At 36.7% G+C, this 23,768-nt stretch overlaps 1 protein-coding gene and 2 long non-coding RNA genes across 3 annotated transcripts in view; all 3 read left to right on the forward strand.

The window, feature by feature from the left end:
- The window catches only part of LOC135752256 (pregnancy-specific beta-1-glycoprotein 7-like), a 79,472-nt gene that overhangs the window by 25,611 nt on the left and 30,093 nt on the right, over nt 1-23,768 (forward strand). The gene's annotated exons all lie outside the window — the stretch shown is intronic.
- LOC141280907 (uncharacterized) lies at nt 10,719-11,748 on the forward strand. Its single transcript, XR_012335261.1, has 3 exons — nt 10,719-10,795; nt 11,078-11,139; nt 11,299-11,748. It is a non-coding gene; the product is annotated as an uncharacterized lncRNA (long non-coding RNA).
- On the forward strand, nt 12,474-14,830 carry LOC135760230 (uncharacterized). The gene is made up of 3 exons (XR_012335235.1): nt 12,474-12,984; nt 14,110-14,223; nt 14,302-14,830. It is a non-coding gene; the product is annotated as an uncharacterized lncRNA (long non-coding RNA).

A 23,768-nucleotide genomic window follows, 5' to 3' on the forward strand; every position in this document is an offset into this window, starting at 1 on the left:
AACCATTCCACCTTTGTAGAACACAAGGCTCATCATAATGGATGTTTTTTAATGAAGACTCACTGACAAAACTTTGCAATTACAAGATAATAAGAGTGCAATTATAAGAGTATTTATTTATGTATATTTTAGGTAGCAGTTTAATTTACAGTACGTGTACTTACCTTGTACATATATGGTAAATAAGTTGTACTTACCAACAAATGTGTGGTACTTATTTTTAGGTATCTACATGGTAATTAACTGGTATCATTACTGTACTTACCAGTGGTACATACTTGGTAGTTATTATGTAACTCTAGATAAGTACTGGGTAATAACAGATACATACTTATAGTGTAGGTATACTGTAACTAACGAGAAACATTACTGTACTTACAAATAAATGTACAATATGAGTATTTAGTATTTACAGGCAAGTTAGGGTAAATGACAGGTATTTATAGTGTACATATATGATAACTGATCTCAAACACTACTGTACTTACAAATTGTATATACACAATAAGTGTGTACTAGTGAATGTACCCAGTAGTTATTCATATGATAGTCAATGGTTGGGTTTGCCTTACAGTGACATGTATATGATGCTATATCTTAGGTGTTAGGTCCTATGTAATAAATGTGTAAAAAATCAACACATTATTTTACCGTCCTGTTTCCATGCAGTTACCATGGATGTACTAGTGAATTTACCCAGTAGTTAATGTGTATGATAGTCAATGGTTGGGTTTGCCTCACAGTGACATGTATGTAATGCTATATTGGAAGCAATTATTTTACAGTACGTGTACTTACCTTGTACATATATGATAAATAAGTTGTACTTACCGACAAATGTCTAGTACTTACTTTTAGGTATCTACATGGTATTTAACTGGTATCATTACTGGACTTACCAGTGATACATGCTTGGTATAGTTATTATGTAACTAAGTACTGGTTAATAACAGATACAAACTTATAGTGTAGGTATACTGTAACTAACGAGAAACATTACTGTACTTACAAATAAATGTACAATTTAAGTATTTAGTATTTGCAGGCAAGTTAGGGTAAATGACAGGGATTTATAGTGTACATATATGAAAACTTATATCAAACACTTCTGTACAAATTGTACGTACTGTAAAATAAAGTGCGACCGTAATGTTTATATATGAATGAGTGTTCAAAAACATAGCACTGCTCATAGATAAAGTTCCACCTTAAATGCTCTCTCTCTCTCTCTCTCTCTCTCTCTCTCTCTCTCTCTCTCTCTCTCTCTCTCTCTCTCTCTCTCGTCCACTAAATAATTGTTAAATGTGCCTTATCTCTGTTAAACTAAAACAGTTTAATCTCTGTTACAATCAACTACAATGTTTTGAAGTAGGACCAACAGAGATTTATATGCTGACGTTTTATTGAAAATGTTTTTTCACCATAATGAAGATCAGTGATTCCTTTAGTTGGGTATTTGAGTCTTGGCATTTTCTTATTGGTGTCTGGTCTTTGAACACTAAGAGTGCTAAAAGATTTTATCTTTTGCAAAGATAATTTATTACAAAACTCACATGGGTCTTATAACTTCCCTGAAAGTTTACCAACAGTAATACCACATATAGATTTTTTTGTCACATATGCAGACATCAAGATTCACCCCATGAATCACAACAGTGGTGACACTATGGGAATCATGAGTTTTTATAATACGCAATATTGCAACATGTAGGAAACTCACCACTGTTGTGATTCATGGGCTGATTCTTGATGATGGCATCTGTGTCATAAGGTCTGGACTTTAAATTTTTGATTACAGCCATGAGTTTAAAAAACATTTATGTTTCTTAACATAAGAGTGAAAGTCACTTACCATCTTAAGGATATGAAAAATAACACATTTAAATCAAATGAGGTGATGCAAACATGAGTACACCCTACAAAAATTCTTTAAAAAAGCAATCTAATATTTTGTATGGCCTCCATTCTTTAAAAAAACAGCACTAATTCTTCTAGACATTGAATAAAGAAGTTGACAACATACAGTTACATCTTTAATTCTCCATTCTTGAACAATGACCTCTTTTAGATCCTGGATGGAAAATGACGTTCTGCTTGTCTTTTCAGAACTCCCCGTACCTCAACCTGGGGTTCTTCTAAAATGAATTAGTGACCTTAGATGTGTGTTTTGGGCAGAGGTGTAAAAAGTACCCAAAAATTTTAATCAAGTGAAAGTACAAGTACTGAGTGTAAATTTTACTCAATTAAAAGTAAAAGTATCTGGCCAGAATTATACTTGAGTAAAAGTAAAAAAGTACCACATTAAAATTGTACTTGAGTATTAAAAAAGTAAAAGTAACCGGAAGAAGGAAAACGAGAGATTCATGTTTAAGCTTTCTATAAAAACATGAAGTGAATGAACCACATACAAGGTTTTATCCTTGTGACAACACACGACGGACGTATAGTGCAAAGGAAAGGCATGCATGGCTGTCATTCATAGAGGAAGCCACTGGTAAAGTCAATGCACATAAAGCCTTTTTGCTAGTGTCATGGCCATCTTGTCCTTTGTTTAATCTAGTCTTGTGGCAGAATCATGACAGACCCATGTTTTGTGTGGGTTCACGTGGTCTCAGTATTGGTTTACTAGACCACGTGTTCCCTGTGTCTTGTCTCTTTTACCCCGCTCCCTTGTTATCCTCCTCTTCATTGTTTAACTCCTGTCACCTGTTGCCCTCATTAGTTGTCCTCTTTTTAAGATCCTTGTGTTTGTTGTCCTGTGCTTGTGCATTGTTTCCAATTCATGTGAGTACTTTGTTAAGCTGTCAAGTCTAGTGTTTTATATTAAGTGTTTTGTCTAGGTTATTGTTAAGTGTATGCAGTTTAGTGTTATAGTTTAGTCCTGTGTCCTGTCTAGTTTAGTGTTCACTAAGTATCCAGTTTATGTTGTTTTGCTCCCTCGTGGGTTTTGCTTTCTGTTTTTGTCACAATAAAAGTCTTTAGTGTTCATCCACCACTGTCTGCATTTGGGTTCCTTACACTCCACATAACAGCTAAAGCACATATTGAGAAAGGTAAAGACTATTGGGTTTCTAACTCTCTATACTTTGGAGTAATGACCCACAGATTAATCCTTGTGGCTCTGAGGTGTTCCAAACTGTATGGTGTGGCAAGGGTGAAGAGTACAACAAAGAATGCATGGTACCAACAGTAAAGCATGGTGGTGGTAGTGTTCTTCTGTGGGCTTGCATGAGTGCTGCAGGTGTCAGAGTTGAATTTTATAGACCGCATCATGAATACACCGGTGTACTGTGAAATACTTAAAGACAAGATGCTACCATCACTCTGTGCCATTGGTCACCGGGCAATCTTTAAACATGATTGTTACCCAAAACCAGAGTTGTAAAGTACTTAAGGAATTTTACTTGATTACTGTACTTAAGTTACTTATTACTGTACTTTTACTTAATTACATTTTTTTTTAAAGAAAAAAAGAACTTTTTACTGCTTACAATTTTATTTACAGTCAAAAAGTACTTCTATTTTAGAGATCTATTTTCGCTTGCTCTATCAAACCAATTGAATTGCGCTGATGGCCAGTTTAACTTAAATGTTATTTATTCTGGAGCCTTTGGACCCACTAAGGAATTGGCCAACAGTTCATCTAATGATGAAGATTTTTTGCCTCTTTGAAACCGACAACACATGAAGTGACACGTTTCCTGCTGTTTGCAGCCTCTCTATCAAGACCAAGACCTTGTTCACACTGTCAGTCCAAATTTTGGTGCATATCTAATTCGACAGACTCACTGTCCACATTGTGTATCACAACTGTTCAGATCCGATCTGTGCGTCCTGTAGCCGTTTTCAGGATTATCTGCACTATTATGTTTCTATGGCAATGACGTCGCGCTGGCATGACAATCTGCCTCAACGTCTGACGTGTTTTATGTGATGTGACAGCATGACGTAACCAAAAAGCTATACAAATGCGATCAGGACAGTCAAGGCCGCCTTAATGCACGGGCTTATCTGGCCTGAAGCTCAGGGGCCTCCCAAGTTCACGTTAATTTTGTTTTTTAACTTTTCAGGTTGTCTGTCAATCACTCTAACTGCACGTTACATGGCTGCTGATTGGTCCGTGGTAACTTACTGTGAAATAAAATATCAGACGTAACAGATTTTCAATTCCGTGTAATGTAATTAAGTGCGCGTTGTCAACTTGGAATTCCTGCATGTTAGACTGGGTGTGACAGAGAAACGGGAAATAATCCACCAACAAATGAAAGAGTAATTTCTGAAATTTCATAATAAGCTCTCTCTCTTTCGCGCGCGCGCTCACTCTCTCTGTGCTCGTACAGCTGCGTCTCTGGCATGCAGAAGTCTCTCCAACCGTGCGCAAGAAACTGTGCCGCCAAATAAAAAAAGGAGTTCCCGAACATTAATGCTGTTCGCTGTTATAAAGTTTAAGTTTACTCGCGTTTATATCAGGGACGCGTGCGCAGCTGGAGCGATGTAGTTTGACGCGATGTTAGCTCACAGGACACACATCTGGTTAAGAAAGACGACGCAACGGTAAATGTGCAAGTCAAAGCGTGACAAGACCATCTCAAATGATCATCCCCTGATCGCACCATTCATATTTATAATCTCCTTATCTAAAGATCTTATATACAGGTATGTTCCCTGTCTGTTTTGTGCATATTCATACGTGTTCGTTTTACATGCGTAGTATGCATAAATACTAAATACAATATATCTTCAATAGCCTACAAAATAAATAACTGATTAAAAAACAAGATTCTGTCTATAAAGACTTATCTTTTGTTAACATTAATGCATTTTCACTTTAAAACTAACTTTAACTTCTTATATTTTTACAACTGTGGTGAGCATTTAGTTAGTGAGTGGCAATTTTCTGCAAATTTGTATATTCCAAAAACTATATAAACATAAAGCTTATAAACACTTTTGGTTTTATTTTCACCACAAGTTGCTGTGTGTGGTTGTTAAATAAAGTGTCTTGTGTTTATGCTCAAGTGGGCTCAGTGATATGTTATTAATGATAATATGGTGTTTTCTGGGTCAAAGAGGGAAAACTACATTTTGTGATGTAGATTACATAGATATTACAATTTTTTTTTTCAAAATGAGACTATAAATTGAGGGTATGGGGGGCCTCCAAAACCTCTCAGCCCCAGGGCCTCACATTAGGTTAAGGCGGCCCTGAGGACGGTAAGACTGAAATCGATTTCCGGAAATGCAATTTGAAACGAATTTCAAACCACCTCTGGATGTAGCCTGAAACAGATTAGAAAAAAACAGATTTCATGTGGTTTTTAGCCGTTCACCATTCTAAATGTGATTGGATTCCTGTCGGATATGCACCAAAATCGGATTTGGACTGACAGTGTGAACAAGGTCTAATACACCTTTTCCTGCAACGGCTGCCTGTGAGAGGCTTGATCGAGCTTGAAATTTAATTTAAATTCGAGGTTTTACAATTTTGAGTAGCATGTTGCATATTAAAATTCATTGTCATTGTCACGGATCTCCACATTTTTCTGTGTCTGTACCACAGACTTTCTTTTCCGTGTCAGTTTCACGTATTGGTTACTCAATTGTTTTTCCTATTTTCTTACCATTTTCGCGTGGGTTTGGGGTTAGAACGACTTTCTGTAACATAAAATGACATCCAAACCCAACTCCTAACCCTAACGTCAGGCGACAATTGTTTAAAAGTATGGAAAAAATATTATAAACCAATAGTTAAAGTGACATCCTAACCCAAAGCCCAAATCTAACCCAAACCCATGCGAAAAAGGTTTAAAAATAGGAAAAACAATTGAGTAATCAATACGTGAAACTGACACGAAAAAGAAAGTCCGTGGTACATACACGAAAAAATGCGGAGATCCGTGACAATGACACGGATAAATGAGCAAACAATTCTGTGACTATACCACGGAACTTTGTGAGATCATGTTGGAAATTAGGTAGTAGTCTTATAGTTTGATAATGAAATACAATTAAATACAAACACACTGTAAAAAATAAAAAGTTGACTTAACTTAAATTTTCAAGGCAACTTGCTGCACAGTAGTGATGTTACGTTCGTGAACGAATCGTTCTTTTTGAACGAATCTTTTATGTGAACGAATCGTTCTCGTTCACGCCATCCATTGACTCATATTTCTCGTTCACTGAAATTTCCCTCCCTTCTTGAGGAGCACGGACAAATGATGCGCGGCTTTCTTTCCGCCTTCAAAGAGTGACAAAACTACGAGCCAATGGCAATCGAGTATAAGCTGTGGCCGAGCATATGATTGGCTCAACGTACTGAATGAATACGCCCTTCACTGACCGAGCCGCTGTTTTGAGTCTGAACGAACGTGAGAGAGATAGAGAGATCGCGTTCTTAAACAAACTGAATGACTGGTACAGGTTACAACCTAATGAATGAGAGAGATCGTATAGATAGCGAGTGCAACGTAAACAATCTTGTGAAAGAATCATGTGGTTTTATTTTAATAAAAGTTATAGTGTTTAGGCGGACTATTTACCTTAATACAAATGATAAGCAAGGTAATTACTGTTGAAAAAATTGGTATTTCTGTTTAATATAGTTTTATATGTCTATATACTTTAATCCACCCTTTCACCGAACTTAAATCAGTCATCTGCGTCTGAACGAAGTCTTGAATGGCATGACCGAAATTATATGATTCGTGAACGAGGATCTGATGACTGACGAACCAGAGGAGGCATGCACGGGAGTCTTTATTTACAACAAATCCAGATTAGATGTACTATGAATGTACGTGTGTCTTAATATATTCGGTAACTTGATAAAATTATGCTTAGTATTTCACAATTTGAGCTTTATTAAAAACTAATGAGTTTTTGCAAAAAGTCATTCATTGTCTTAAAACACATAATGACACACATCTTCGCCACCTATTGGCGTATTTTTGTAAAATTAAGAAATGGTCACTGAACGAATCAGTGAACGAGTCTGAACGAATCATTTTGGTGAACGAACTGAAAATGAACGAGTCACCTAAATGAACGAAAATTTCCATCACTACTGCACAGCTTTTTTGAGTTTACTCAACTTTTGAATGATGTAGTTCACCTAACTCAATTTACTGAGTAATGTCAACTTAAACTGATTAGGTAATAAGAAAATTTCTATGTTCACTCAACTAGTGACTAAGTTGGGTAAAGAGTAATTTAGTATATCCAAATTTAAGTAATCTACATGTTTGGACTGTGGGAGTATACACAGAAAGATCTCATAAACAAAGTCGTTGTCTGACTTAAACCAGAGACCTTTTTGCTGTGAGGCAACAATGATGCGCGCTAACTCATTGTGCTGCCCTCTACACTGAACACACACTTCTCAATCATGGTAACAATGAACAAACATAATTCTTTAAAAATTACTCTAAATACAACATATAACTAACATTAACAACATAACAACATAAATAAATCCAGCAAAAATTAAAACAGTCATCTTTTTTAGTAAATATTAACCAAAGAAGTGAACATGTCGCAATGCATGCTGGTAAATTGCAGTTAACATGTCATATGTGAACAGAACCTTTCCGGTAAATCAGTGCTCCCAATTTACCAGTAAGAAAGGTTTTAAGATTACCAGTAATTTACAGGTAAGTGCTATGTGTGAACGAAAAATATAGGATTGCCGGCATTTAGAACGGACGACGTCAGACCACGCTGACAGATCGGGCCAATCAGAACGTTTTTAAACAGATAACGCGTTTACCACCGCACTGTTTACGTTCGTTTCCACACCCATGCTGTTTAAAAGTCGAGCACAACTGAAGTTAACATCCACATTTCTTCAAAGTTGTTTAAAACAGCTTACCATATATTGTCCAAATTGCCGACGTCCTTAGCACACCCTCGGTGAAGCCTAATGTGCAAACACAGGTTCCGTTTGACGCCGCCTAACGCAATGTTGTTTGGTCACGAGCAACTTCGCGACCGTTTGCCACAGATGTGAAAACAACAAAATACGGACCGACGATATTAAGTCATAACCCGCCATTGTGTACAAATACAACACGGAGCTTGCGGCCGCGCGCCACAGGTAACTTCCGCTTTCTCTCCGAGTTTACCGGTATTTTGATACTAATGTGTGAATGATGTCTTACTGGTAAAAAGATGGAACATCACTGCATGTGTGAACAGCACATTTTTGTATTTACTGGAAAATTCATTCTGATAAATTCATTGTAATTTACTAGAATTACTGTGTGAAAGAGGCTACTGTTTGATGTTTGTGTTTCAGTCTCTTTGACGTTTGTGATAGTGTGGAGCTTACAGATGATATTTCTTCTGCTTCTGTTAGGAGGCTTTCACATCTACATCAGAAAGCGCACCAGCACACAAACACCAGGTGACAAACACTTATGATGGATCTGAATCATTAATGTTTAACATTGTGATGATAAGAATTATAATGTGATGTTTTCAGGAGAAATAAAGCAAGAAGATATTGTTCTGTATGAAAACTTAAACAAGATAACAGAATAACTTCAACAGAATGAAGGAGATATCATCACGAGAAATTATTTCATAATTTCATATTAATGGAGCTTTAGCCTCGTGCACCGGCTTTAGATGTTTTCATTTTCAAATTCATCCAAATTACCAAGTATCTGTAAATGGTTGTTTAAATTTAATTGCATCTGGGAATTTAATTTATATTTTAGATTACACTGTTAGATGTCGCTGTAGATTTAGCAGTACATTACTGTAAAAATCCACAGTACTATACTGTATGTGTACATTACAGTACAGTACTGCAGTTCATAATGCATTCTGGGTAAATTTGTTTGAGCGGGAAAATTTTACAGTATATTTTGGTCTTGATGTAACCTTGCTGTAGCCATTGCTGTAATGTGTCAGGTGTACTTGCAATAATCAGAGAAAGTGCGCCAACGTCAAATCACACAGACAGAGCACAACTCCTGGCTGCACCTGAAGGAGGACGATTGATTTCTGTCAGTTCGGTAAGTTTGAAATATTTCTGTTTCATGAAAACTTAATTTTTAGTTTAAGAATGTTGTCAATAGTTTGTCACAATATTGTTTTAAACGTGCAATGAGAGAGAAAAACGGTCGCCAACAAAGTTTCAATCTCCCTCAGAAAGTAAGCTTACACACAGATGTCTACCGCTGCTTTAACTCGCTTTACACCTTTATTAATGAATATAGGGTTGTTTTAACTAAATTATGAGGGTTTTGGTGAGTTTATATTGTGTTGAAAGTGTGGTGACAATGAATATTTTTAACAAAATGGACAAAGACAACCCGCCAGCGCGGTCTTGCGGTCCCAGCATAATGGTCGTTTATCTCGGCGTTTCATCCGTTCAGTTAGCGTCAGAGAAAAGTATTAACCCGTTTAATCCCACCGGTCACATTTGTTAAGTTCGACTGTTTGGCAAGGCTGACTCGTGGTTGTAAACAGTCAGGACTTGACACGCGTACACAGCATACTGTAGTACCGAACTCGTCTCCTCCACAGAAGTGAAAACAAGAAACCTCATATTTAACTGGATACATACATCGAACTCATCGCAGCTTTAACTTCGACCAAATATAATTCAGACCTGGGCTCATCTTAATATCAGATGAACTTAAGGGATTGCCGCGCCTATTGTTGTTGTTATTATATTACGGTATTATCAGCAAAAGCAGAGAATATCTTCTCTAAAGCGTTTTACACGTCCAGTAAGTTGTCAAATACATTTTTATGGCATATTGTTTCCACCACTTCAGATGCATTACATGCAGTATATATAAGTTTCCAAAACGCATCAAATCAATGCACGAAAAGAGAATGGGCTCCGCATTTACGTACCTTTGCCTTCTCGTCTCTGTCATCTGATCCTTCATCTCTGGATGTAAAATAGTCCATTATAACATCGTGTAGGAAACTGGCATCACCAGGATTGCTCAGATTTAGGCGTTCATGTTTATCTTTAAAGTGAGCAGCTAGCTACTAACTTAAAAAACTTTGCGTGAAATAGCGTGTTACACCGCAGCCGGTCCGGGTTAAACATTAGGGGCAGTCTTTTTACCTTGTCACTATAAATCGCTATTTTCTGCACTAAACGAGACATTTTCAGATATTTTCTGTAGACAAGATGTTATAGAATAATAATAAAAAAAAAGACTTATTTAGATATTTATATATAATATATAATATAACAACTAATATATATATATTTGTTTTACAACTGACTAAACACTTACAGAAAGGTTTGATTTGTTAGCATAACATGATATTAGATTTAAACACTTAATGCATTTTTAAATCAATCACTTTGTCTCTGCACAATGAACATTATCAAATATTATTAATATATTGTTCATTGTTAGTTCATATTAGCTAAGGCATTACCAAATGTTAAGGAATAAACTATTGTAGTAAAGTATTACTAAATTTTCTTTTTCCATTTCCTTTACAATGTCTACTTATTTCTATGGCTAACAGATTTTGTAAAATTTGTATTTTTTACAGTCTTACCATTGCTTGTAAGCTGGATTGGGTAAGATGGATCATCTTTAAAGGAACCAGGCAAGTACATGATGTACAGTTACAAGTCATGTATTTTTTTGACTGCAATATTAAATGCTTTCACGTCACATGTAAAAGTACACAGGAATGTGCTGATCACTTTTTATTTGTAGTTTACCTGAGTGTCCTTGCACTTTATCAGGAGTTAAGGCAGATGTGGAGGCACAACGGGTGACACCAGACACACCCAAGCACATTATGTTCGGTAAGTTTGCACTTTACCACTACAGCTTCTTTAAATACCCATGTATACACTCATTCACAATTCCCACACACAACACTGTAACACGACCATACACAACATGTACAGAATTGTCTTAGTTTGCCATGTAGAAATATACAAACAGAAATATTCAGACTTTGGTTATAAGAAATGTAATAATTGTATTTATTTAGCAGAGGTGTCCCTGGACTTTATTGACAAAAGATTTTGTTTTCAGAATAAAAAGTTGTGTCCAAATCAGTAACAATTGTACTTTCTGTTCAGGACATTCAATCATGACATGATCCAGGTGGATGCTGTCCATTGAGGAAAGAGTTTGTTCCGAGGTAAGTGAATCTTCTGTATTTTAATGTAATTCGGTGTGGAACAGTAGAATAAGAGCAAAAGGTTTCAGAATAGGAGTAAATTCAAGGCTGAGTTTAGTTTTTAAAAAATCTTTTTCTATCTTATATTTGTTGACTTAATGTTTATGATATTTCTAACAGGTTTCTGGATAGAATTAATTCCAAAGATGGGAAAAAGTGCACATCCAGACAAGGAGCAAGCAAAAAGACAAGGAACTTGGTGCAGAGAAAAGCTGTGGCCATTAACCCCCATGTGAACAGCTTCATGCAGTCCCTGATTGAGTTCGAATGGACGACTTCAAAGTAAAGGCCACTGTGGTCTGTCTGCCAGTTTAATGCATTTATTTTTAGTGTTCAATGAAATTCAAGTAGAATATTTAAAACTATGGGCCAGTGTTCTTTTTACCACAGTGAAATGTTACCTTTTAGTCGATGATGGACTTTAAACTGAAAACTTCAAACTATGGAACAGTGTTCTATTTGCCAGAGTTAAATATGTTACAGCAGGGGTCTCCAAACTTGTTTATACTTGTTGATTTTATTTTATGTTACTTGATTATATGTTTATTATTGTTTAAAATCTTGTTTTAAATGTTTTGTTTCGATTAAATGTTTTTATAAATAAAATTTTAATACAAACATTGCTTGGACTGCCTTTTAATTCATTATGTCATGTCAAGGATAGCATTTTTACCATATTAATAACTATAGATTTAAACCTAAATCTCTATCTATTTTATATAATATTATTGTATTAACTGTAATAAGTAATAAATAGTATTTATGGGTCAATATAGACATTACAGTAAATTACTGTAAAAATAGACTACTGTAATAAAATATTGTAAAATTACAGTACAGTACTGCTTTGTAACTATACAGTACTAGTTTGTGTACTGTAAAATGGTATTACAGTACAGTACTGTAAACCCAAAATACAGTAACTTGCTGGCAACCGTGCTGCCAGTACCGTACTGTAAAAATACAGGGAAATCGTTAACAGTGTATCAGAATAAATACTATCACACTTTCTCTACAGATCTTTTCTACACAGTGTTCACTTCATGTCTATGAATCAAATTAACATCTAAACCACTGTCACATTACATGAGTTGTTTAATTTGGCAAAATGGTTTCCAGTTATCATCCAGTTGCAGTTATTTTACAGATGTATGAAAAATTGTGTGTGAAAAAGGTGTATGAAAAAAGTATAAAAAGTTCCTTTCATTTGGCAATAATTTAAAATAACAAACGACTGTCATTGACATCAAATACTGTATAAAGAGAAAAATATCTGTTTCATAATTTTTTTTAGAAAACTTTACAACAAGCTGTAGTTATAGCATAACAGGATCATGTTTATCAGCTAAACTTTGACGATCTGGATCATACTGGAAATGAAGTGTTGAGTACAGTTCAGTACAGGATCTCATGCTCTGTATGTAGACGGCACCTGTTTATTTATTGCAAACAGATATGAGCATGCTGTACACAGTATACACACTGCAGAAATTGTATGGGTAGCAAGTGTGCCATTCTGAACCCTGTGTGTGTTGTATTTATTATGTGACTGCGAAGTGTTCCTCCCTCCAGCTCCTATTGGCTCAGTGAAAGTGTCAGTCGAGTGCATCAGTGGGGTGAGGTGGGCATACTGCTCCTCTGAGGGGGATTCACTCTTCTTCAACTGGACTCTGAATGGACAACCACTACCACAAGAAAATAAGACCAACATTATTCTGGATGGGGAAACTTCTGGAAACCTCATCTGCAGTGTGAAGAACCACATCAGTCATGGAGAGAAGAGCATCACTGTAAACTATTGTCCTGGTGAGCTTTAAACTGTGAATGTTTACTTATTTACTAAAACAACAGCAACAAGAATAATAACACTGGATGAATCTCACAACATCTCATAAACACAGGTACATTTCACCTAAATAAAAATAACAGTTTGCATATGGAGAGAAGAAGATCACTGTGAAGAGAAGAACATCACTGTAAAATATTGTAACAGTGAGCTTTAAACTATGAATCTTCACTGATTTACTAAAATGAGTGACTGAGATGAATTAATTCTCTGAAGGTTTAATTGTTAACAGTGTTGAGGTTTATCAGTCAGTTCATGACTTGTGTCAATGTGTTGTGAGATTCAGAGAGAGAAAAGATGATTCTTCAGTTGTGTCTGATAACACAAACAAGTACATCTGTGACCTCTACAGTGACCAATAGCACGCATCACCCGGCCTGATTCTCTCTGCTAGTAATTTCACCCTCACACAGAACTCTGGATTGTTTTCATCACTGAACTGTGAGTGTTGAGCAACTGCATTGTAGATGTGAGAAAGAAACTTTACAGGGTTTTGTCAATGAATCATTTATCTGTGCAATCATAGCTAAAATAATGTTTATGACAAAAACCAAAACACAATTGTCATCGGTGACCTCACGTCTGACCTCTCTAAACAATCACAGACAGACATCAGACTCAGGAGAGGGTACACGTTTCTTATTTACAGTTAATAAAGAAAATAACAAAATAAGACATCCATCAGTGTGTCAACATTTTTTTATTAGAGTTTATATTTACAATTTCAGTAGAGTATTTTGACAAACACAGCTTTGCTTTAAGTTCTGCACTAACTTAACTAACTTATTTATGTTAATTGTTTTTATTTTTATTTAGCTACAGTATGTTCATAACATAATAGTGTACAGCACTGCTTACTTTTTACTACACAGTGTACACTGCACGTATACTGTCTGCTAACTAAAAATTGTTGTACAGTAAATGTGAGGGGAAATAATTATTAATCTTAAGTCTTTAGGATGAGATGGCAAGATTTTGTTTTTATTTTGAGGTTTTTATACAATAATTAATAATCAGATGGGTGGATGATTTAATGAAATGATTTACTGACAGATATTGTTTGATGTGTTTGTGTTGTACTGTAGGTTCAGTCTCTCTGACGTTTGTGATAGTGTGGACCTTACAGATAATATTTCTTCTGCTTCTGTTAGGAGGCTTTCACATCTACATCAGAAAGTGCACCAGCACACAAACACCAGGTGACAAACACTTATGATGGATCTGAATCACTTATGTTTAACATTGTGATGATAATAACTATAATCTGATGTTTTTAGGAGAAATAAAGCAAGAAGATATTGTTCTGTATGAAAACTTAAACAAGGTTACAGAATAACATCGACAGAATAAAGGAGATATCATCACTTATATGAGAAATAATTGTATAATGTCAAAGATTTTCATATTAATGGAGCTTTAACCTTGTGCACCAGCCTTGGATATTATGATATTATTATTATGACTTCTTTTAATTTCTTTAAATGTTCATGTACAATATTGCTTAAGATTGTGTCTTTATCAGGTGATTAAAGGGATAGTTCAGACAAAAAATATGTTAAACCCATTATTTACTCACCCTCAAGCCGTCCAAGATGCATATGTCCATAATGTTTCAGATTTTCAGTTATTTTAGAAAATGTTTTAGAAAATAGTTTTTACAGTTTTTCTCAATTGCTAAAACACTAAACCCTATTGTCTGAACCAAATGCTCAGTTGCCTGAACCCACTGATTAAATCAATCACTCTTTTGGCAAAACCATAAGCACTTTTCACCTGTTCAGACACAACTTGCCAACACATTTTCATTGTGATTGTGCATAATGGTGAACACAGGTGACAAAAGTCAAACACAATTAAAGCACAAGTGTCACCACTTAAACACAACAACTCAAAATTGATCACACTTGTGGCTAATGATATGAGGGAACATACTGTATACAGTTAGCCAGTTCAGAGAGCACTGGTTTGTGAGGCCTTCAATGGATAGAAATCTGAGAGGAAGAGTTTGTGTGAGAGGAGGTCGAGGTGGTCAGCGAAGACAAAGAACAGTAATATCTGATGAAATCAGAGCTACTGTGATTGACCATGTTCTGCATAAGATTTCTGTTTTGTCTTTTTGTACCAGTGCTATATGCACAGTTTTTTGTTTTGTTTTGCAACATGCATTTAGCCTACAGTAAACAATAAACATTTATTTCTCAGGCTTCATGTCTGAGCATTGTGTTTTCTATTTTTCTACGTAGTGTTTAGTGACTGTTCTGTAGTGTTTTTACGTAGTGTATTGACTCGGGGCATGATTTGACAACATAGTTCAGTTTTGAGCACAGTTTGAACTGTTTTGAGGTGAAAGTTTGGTTTTGCAAGATGAGTCTGAGGTTTTGTGAATGTAGCTTGAAAATTGGGTTTTGTGTTCACAGTTAAGAGAAAAGGAGAGCAGCATTCAACAAATGTGTCTTAGCAATCGAGAAAAACTGTAAAATGTAAGGATATGGAGTCCACCTCTTTCAAGTACAAAACCTGTGCATCCATCCTTCATAAAAGTAATCCAAATGGCTACAGGGGCTAAACAAAGGCCTTCTGAAGGTATCCTTGCAGTTTTGTCACAAAAACTCCATATTTAAAAATTAATAAATGAAAATAATTAGCTTCTGGTAATTCTGCCATCTTAGACGGCTCTGTATTCAGATAAAAGTGTGTTCGCACTTTGCAGAGGGTTCATTGCTGCTGCTCTCTGTGCCTCCATCCTCTGCATCTACTGTAAGGCCTTTCTTTAGCCCCCAGGAGCCGTTTGGATTACTTTTGTGAAGGATGGATGCACATTTTTAGGACTTGAAGGAGGTTATCAGTGTTGAAAATACTGTTGTTATATAGCCTTGATGTGGGCAGGGCAATACACGTGATTTTGACAAAACAGGTGAATGCAGAAAGTCATTTGGATACCATGTCAACCAAGCAGGGCTGGGTTTCCCGATAACGATTGAACTTAGCACTTAACTCTTTCACCGCCAGCGTTTTTTTTTTTTAAAGTTGCCAGCCAGCGCCAGCATTTTTCATGATTTTCACCAAAGTTTAATGCCTTTCAGAAAATGTTCTTCTTTAAATATATAAACATACATATACCAAATGAAAGAACAGACCCTCTGCTTTCAAACAAAAAAAACCGTTTCATCCTACCTTCAGTGGTTCTTTTTGTAATCAGCTTTTGAATATGGGTAGGTTTCTGCAAAAAAAAAACACATTTTGAGCAAAAAGCAGAGATAATTCCATTTTTGTGACGGACTTTTCATAGAGATCCCATTCAGAGCGATCTTTAAAACAGACACGGACATGCAGCCGCTTGCCATAGGGCAATACTTCCGGGTTTAAAAAGTTGCGGAAGGGCGCCACCTGGTGGATAATAGCGGTATTGTGGAAAGACGGAAAATCTCGTCATTGGCGGGGAAGCGGTTTCTCTTAATTGACGAGATATCTCGTCAATGGCGGTGAAAGAGTTAAGAGCGCTTTCTACGAGCTACTTAACGAAAATTCGTTGTTCATTTACGTGCGTTTCCCAAAGGTGCAAGTGAAACGATCATTCGCAGCTGGGTTTTAAGTGCTACTTACGAGTCGCTATCCACTTGTCAAGTGCTGAAATGTCACCAATAGAATGACTCGAATTTGTAGCAAAAGCTTGTTTAGGCTAATGATCTTCAGCCGATGTGCACTAACATTTTAAATAATATATTTTCATTATTGTTCAATGACTTTTTAAATGTTTTAATAATTTATTAAATATTATTTTCCGTATTTAGTTAGGACTCGTCCCACTGCGAAATGCCTTCGGCATTTAATGTAATAGTTTAGATTATTATTATTATTTGTTTTTTATTATCTATGTTTATTTATTATTAGGGATTATTGCATTGTACTGTACATATTTATTTGGTTTCCTTAATCAGATGCCATTTCACTTCAAAACAATTATTTTTACTGTAGATTAATTATAGAAGCAATTGGTAGGAACCATTTATCAATTTAATAGTACCAACTATTACCGAAATTTACCAAATTTGTTTTCCTTCTTTATTAATTTATGTTTAGTAATTTAAATTTGATTTCTCATTTTAATTTTAAATATATTATATTAAAGTCATTTAAACAAATAAACAAAGAAGAATCAATAAATATATACATTTAAAACATTACATTATCGTCATTGCTGGAGTGCAATTTGCTGGTTGTCCTGCAGGTGACCTTGTAACTCTGTTGTCTTACGATGCACTTATGAAAGAACGATTACTCCAGACCACTCGTAGATCTACGATGATTTTCAAGTGCTACTTACGAAGCTTTTGGGAAACGGCCCGTAATTTTAAGATGATTCGTACGATCGTTTTTACGATCAACTTAGCCTTACGATGCTTTTGGGAAACCCGGCCCAGGTAAGTAGCCCATGGTGCTGTAGCAGATCAATAGCCGCTTTTGCACTATCGGGCCTGTGCGAGCCAGGGCTTCAAACGGGCCTCACGGAGCCAATAGCCTCCGACCTCCTGCCGCTTAGCCAAAATCAAGACGCGTTTGCATTGTCAGGCCAATAGCACGGCAGCGCATCAGAAAATCCCGCCCTTAATACGCCTACCTGGATCTAACGTCACACAACTTCGCCTGTTTTACCGTGAGGAAGTCACTTCAATCTGACAGGAGACGGGAGATAGATCACATCATCATACAACAAACTTAATGAAAATTACAGAGGGGGCTGTTTGCACGGTGAAAGCCAAGATGAGAATATATAGATGTTTGCTCCCTCCGTGGTGTTACTCTTCAAGTTTATATTGGCTGCACATAAGCGATCTCACGACGAGACAATATCAGATCAATAAGCATTAGTAAACTTTATGAAGTAGGATAATTATAAATAAAGCGTTCATCTACCTAATGTGCCATTAAACTATATACACAATATTTTAAAGAACATAACGACACATAATAATCTTATTTTTTATGTTTAAAATACAGGTATGCACATGTTATTGTAAATATGTAACGTTTGTTTGTAATTATAGTTATATGGCGATGTACATCATAAGAGGTGTGATATCTTTATTCATGAAAATGTAAATAGTTGAGCATCACATGAAACACAAGGTAACTGTCTAATAGCTATTTCAATAATGTGTCAATGAATAAATACTTGTCTATAAAGAACTGCCTCGGATATCTGAATAGGACTGAAAACAAATTTACTTTCATCTCAAAAATCAAAATATTTGACAAATCATTAGAAAATTTGCTCGTTAAGAATTAACTCTGAATATACACAAGTATTTAAAAAGCTATGTTACAGTGGTTAAGTTAATGATGATTATTTTTACCATTTTGTTATAGAATTTCTGTGTTTCATTAGGATGTGATCCTTATTAAGCAATAATAGTAAACTGACAAGCAGCCTTAGCAATAATAGCGGGGTATTTTATTTACATATGAAGTTTATATCAGTGCACAAACAGGTGTTTTTAAAGACATCTCCTCCCGTCGGATATCAACATCCATGGTTTCTGTCGTCTCATCATCATCATCATCTTCGTTTCATCTCCTGCTCTTGCATCTGTTGCTGTGTCATCTCTCATATACAAAATAAAAACTCCTGGATGATAAACTGAAAGCTTTACGTTGGCATTTTTCTGTAAAACGGACACAAAAGAAAGCAGCACATGTGATGTTTTGTATAAAGGGTTTGTAAATACACATACAGTATACCGACAAGTTTGCTTCATTCATATAAGAGTCAAATTAATTTCCAAAATACCAGAAAGCATCGCTAAGACTAATATAATAAAACCATGGTTACTTTTTCTAAGGGCTGACTTAAAAAATTCAACAGATTTGACAATATACAAAAAAACAAAATAAACACCCATGTAAGACACTTATGCAATCGTTATTTGTATTGTATTTTAAGTGTTTTGTATAAAAAGGTTATGTAGCATGTTAACTCACTGACTGTAACGTAGATACCATCGTGACTCGAGTGATCGCTTCTTTAACATGGACGATGAAATGATGATCCAACACACATCTTTAATTTCTCAGCACTGTTGCACTTTAAACACTTTCTTCTGTGCCCGAAACTTTATAAACTTCTCCCGAACCGGTACCGGTGTGAGCCGGATCTTTAGCATGACAAGTTCGGCGTTGTAACGTGTCTTTGTTTTTAAAGATGCAGATCATTTCCTTCAGTCCGAAGTAAAAACATAGCAAGCAACTTCCGTTAAACAGTAAATTACTGGTGATCCCGATTATTTTTAAAGTTTTAAAGTTTAATCTGCAGACAGATGAATGCACATCTTGCCAGAGACTCAGATAAACTTTGACCTTTACCACTCCCCTAGCCCCGAGAAGCCTGCTCTGGCCCAAGGTATTCGGCAGGCCAGAAAAGCCGGCCTGAAGCCCCAACGAAGCACCAGCGAAGCACGATCATGCCCCGGAAGTGACAATGCAAACGGGACAGGCCTGACACGCCCGCTTGAAGCCCGATAGTGCAAACAAGACTAATGTGAACCGACCCGACCACACAACTTACAGAGTGTGGTTGTAGCCGCTAGGAGTATAATCACGTTGCAGGAGGAGTCGAATTCTTCTAGGAGTTGTATTACAACTGAAATAATTTTAGAGACATTATTTTAAGGTCGAAAAACTACATAGTGTTGCTTTAATTACACTCAATCTCCGTTTTGGTGGTGGGTGCACATGAAGCGATACACAGTTATCATCTTTCCCCCGGTTAATCCTATTATTTCTTACACATGCACACACTTTGCTTTGTTTGTTTGGTTTATTTGTTTGTGTCGGCAGCCTTCCGGAATGGGATTCTGCGGCAGCAAACACAAGCGATTGAGGGGCGCCCGTTTATGACTTCACAGAGTGCACCACACTGACGCAGTACACCCAAAGCAGGGCAGAGTCTATTATGTTTGTAAATGGGGTGTCTTAGGGGCAGTGCCGGTCCTAGATGCTGGGGGGCCCTAAGCAAAGCTTTGTGAGGGGCCCTCTGTCAGTGCATTCAGACCCTTATAGCATAGCACACATACATCTCGGAGACGTCTATTTGATGTCTGCGTTTACATCTGCAAGATGTCTTATTTAAATTGTTTTCTCATCTGCAATACGTCTGTGAGACGTCTCCTAAAAGATGTCATATAGACATATTGAAGATGTCTGCAAGACGTTTTTGATTTAGAATGTATGTAAACCAGCTCTTTTCCTTTATAAGATGCTTTTACACACCAGATGTATTCCAGATCTCCAGATCTTTACCAGACATCTCACAGACGTACCTGTGCTATCTGGGTAAAACCCAGTCAATGTTGCTGTTAGTTAGTTGTTAACTAACCACATAGTGTATTATCTTATAGCTGTATAATATTCCCATATGCACATTACTTTGAAACCCTGACTGATAAACTTGCTGATTATAACATGAAACATGTATTTGCTGATAAGTTGTTTTGATTTAAAATGTGTTGTGAGAAGCACTAAAAAATTAACCTGATCTAAATGAATGTAATGAATCAAATTAAATTACATATAAATACATACTGTTAATACACAGGGGTTAAATTGGGATTTGTTATGTGGGGGGGGGGGCTCTGTGGGGAGGGGTACTTCGAGGGGTAACATGTTTAATACTGATGACAGCAAAGCAACTGGTGTGTTTCAATGACATTCTGGACCTCTGATAGGATTTGATAAGTTTCAGCTTTAAAAGAGCATTTCACCCGTAGAAACATTAATCTTTATTGAAAGTGTTATATTTGTAGTCGAAATGTAACATACATTTAGAATTTGGTGCCTATTTTACAGAGAAAAGGGGTGTTTGTAGTCTCATTCCCTCAACAAAGACATTGCACTTCCTTCTTTCAATGATGCAAAATGATGATTTTTACATCATTGAAAGAAGGATGTGCAACACTGAAATCTGTATTTCTCCAGTCTCAGCGGCAACTGAGGAAATGATGCATGACCATTCAAAAACATGACTGGAGTTCTAACTATACAAAGCTTAATGCAAATGGGTGAAGTGTCCCTTTAAAGCTGTCACAGAGGTTGACCCCAAATATTTTAAAAATAGTGTCTGATTTTAAATATTGCAAATCTATGAGTTTGACACCCTATATCCATTTGTTGCACATGTCATTATGCACAACTGATCAAACTTTAAAGGAAGTTAAAAGAATCAATCTCCTTGAATAATTCTAGGCATAAGATGCCCAAAAAGACTCAATTAACAAGATAAGGTACAACACACAGTACTGTATCAGCAACATGTCTTAGAAATTAGCCATAGAGATTCCCTATGCTGGTCAGCAGCTACAATCATATAGTTAGGTTTGATTTGTGTAATCAAAATACATTATTTTATTATCTATACAATGAGTTATATCCAGTGTTATCCAGTTAACATACTGTAATTAACATGTGACATATACTTTAATCCTTTACAAATTTCAAGTCTTCTATTAAGTTTTCTCGACGTGGGCACCATTCTTACCTCTCTCTCTCTCTCTCTCTCTCTCTCTCTCTCTCTCTCTCTCTCTCTCTCTCTCTCTCTCTCTCTCTCTCGTCAAATTATCCTGCACGAGAGCGCGTTCTTGAAGTTCAAAGGAAAAAGCGCGTGTTTTCGCGGCAATTGCGTCACCCAATTCGCGTCATTTGAATCGCCCCATGCTAGGACGCGTGTCTTTACATTGACTTAATCTGCTCGCGCAAATCCTTTATCTTGTTCCCTTGCTTCACGTTTTTTTCCCTTTATTCTGCTCCAGACGGATAGCTTTGTCTTTGTTTTAAATCAATGGTGGGCATATAATATGCGCATCGTTACCAAATCACTCTTCTGCGTCATGCACGCGGCCGTTTCTAAATTTGAAGGCTGCAACCTCCGGATCATGTCGCATATGCGCGCTGCATACGTCATCAAGCCTGATTTATTTAAGTTAAATAACCATTTCATTTGCAAGTCATACGCATAATATAACAATTAACCATTAACTAAGAATAATAGTCAACATTATAATTGTTAATATTCTAAAATACGTTTTTATGACGCATATGCAGCCTACAAATGTGACCTCTGAAGGCTGCAGCCTTCGGATTGAGAAACTGCCTGCATGTTGTCCGAGTACATATCAGTGATTTAAGAAATCATTAAGTATTTTTAAAAACCCGCACAAATTCGGAAGTTTGCAAATTATTTAAATTATAGCGTCTTGTTTTCATTAAACATAATAATAATTTTTCTTTGATATAATGGTTTTAAATAATTCTGAGATCAAGGGGGCCCTCTAGTGGTGCGGGGCCCTATGCAAATTGCGTACTTTGCGTATAGGAAAGACCGGCACTGCTTAGGGGTCAAGCCACAAAGTTAATCTTTGTGTTCAATTATTGTCAAACTATTGTTTGAGTTTGTGTAAAGTTTGTAAGTGTTTATTGGGAACTTATGAGAAGAAGTTCAGAAATACTACCTGTCGGTGGAACTCCCAATTTAGGGGAGGAGTCTGGCCCTATAAAGCCGGAGGCCAGACTTAACAGGGGCATTTGTTTACCAAGTCGACCTGAGTGGATCATAGCAAAGTTAGACCTGAATTGTCGTCTCACAATGTGTTTACTGTTGTTCTGTGCTTTTAAAGTTATTTTAGCATAAGACGTTTTAAAGTAATGACTTTTATGTTTTTATTATCATAATAATGTATGTGACATATCATAATTCCTCCCACTTTGACTCAGTGTAACGACTCGTAGAGAGGAGGAAGCAAGTGCAGGCAATCAGAAATGGTTTATTAAAGATGATGGTAAATACACAGAAACACTGAAATAATAACTGAGTCCAGGATGTTGGCAATGGTGATCGATGGTCTACGGTGGCGTGAGAAGTGTTGGATGATGAAGTCGGTGGTGAATGTGAAGACGGTCAGTGGGTGAAACCAGGAACAGACCGGAACATACACACGGAGAACGACAACACGAAACACTAATCCAAACACGAACACGGGAGACAATGATCCAACCTGTGACTGCAGCAACATGAAATGAGGATCTGACAACAGGTAGAGAAACGGGTGAGTATTTGTAGCAGAGTAATGATGAGGATCAGCTGGAGCGAGACAATCAACCCACAGGTGACAACAATCAACTAAACGAGCACATGGAGACTACGTGAGTACAAACACAAACACAAAACATGACACGGAGGAAACAGTGGATTTCCTACCGTGACAGTACCCCCTCCTCTAGGACGTCACCTGACGTTCCCAGCCTGCTTTACCTGTAGATTGTAATCATCAATAAGGCGGTGATCCAGTATGTCCCGAGCAGGAACCCACCTTCTCTCCTCCGGACCGTAACCTTCCCAATCCACCAAGTACTGAAATCCGCGTCCCCTCCGTCTAGAGTCCAGAATACGGTTAACCGAATATGTGGTTTCCCCATTAACGATACGAGGCGGGGGGGGAACCGGGGCAGGCGAGTTAAGACGGGAAAAAATCACCGGTTTAATTTTGGACACATGGAACACGGGATGAATCCTCCTGTACGCCGGTGGAAGGCTAAGACGCACTGTTACCGGGTTAATAATCTTGGTAACAGAAAACGGGCCAATAAATTTGGGAGCAAGCTTATTCGAAACGGAACGCATCGGAATATTCTGGGTAGAAAGCCACACTCTTTGACCGACGACGTAACGGGGAGGCTTCGACCGGTGGCGATCGGC

The sequence above is a fragment of the Paramisgurnus dabryanus genome, chromosome 16 (assembly GCF_030506205.2).
Source record: "Paramisgurnus dabryanus chromosome 16, PD_genome_1.1, whole genome shotgun sequence".
NCBI classification, from domain to species: Eukaryota; Metazoa; Chordata; class Actinopteri; order Cypriniformes; family Cobitidae; genus Paramisgurnus; species Paramisgurnus dabryanus.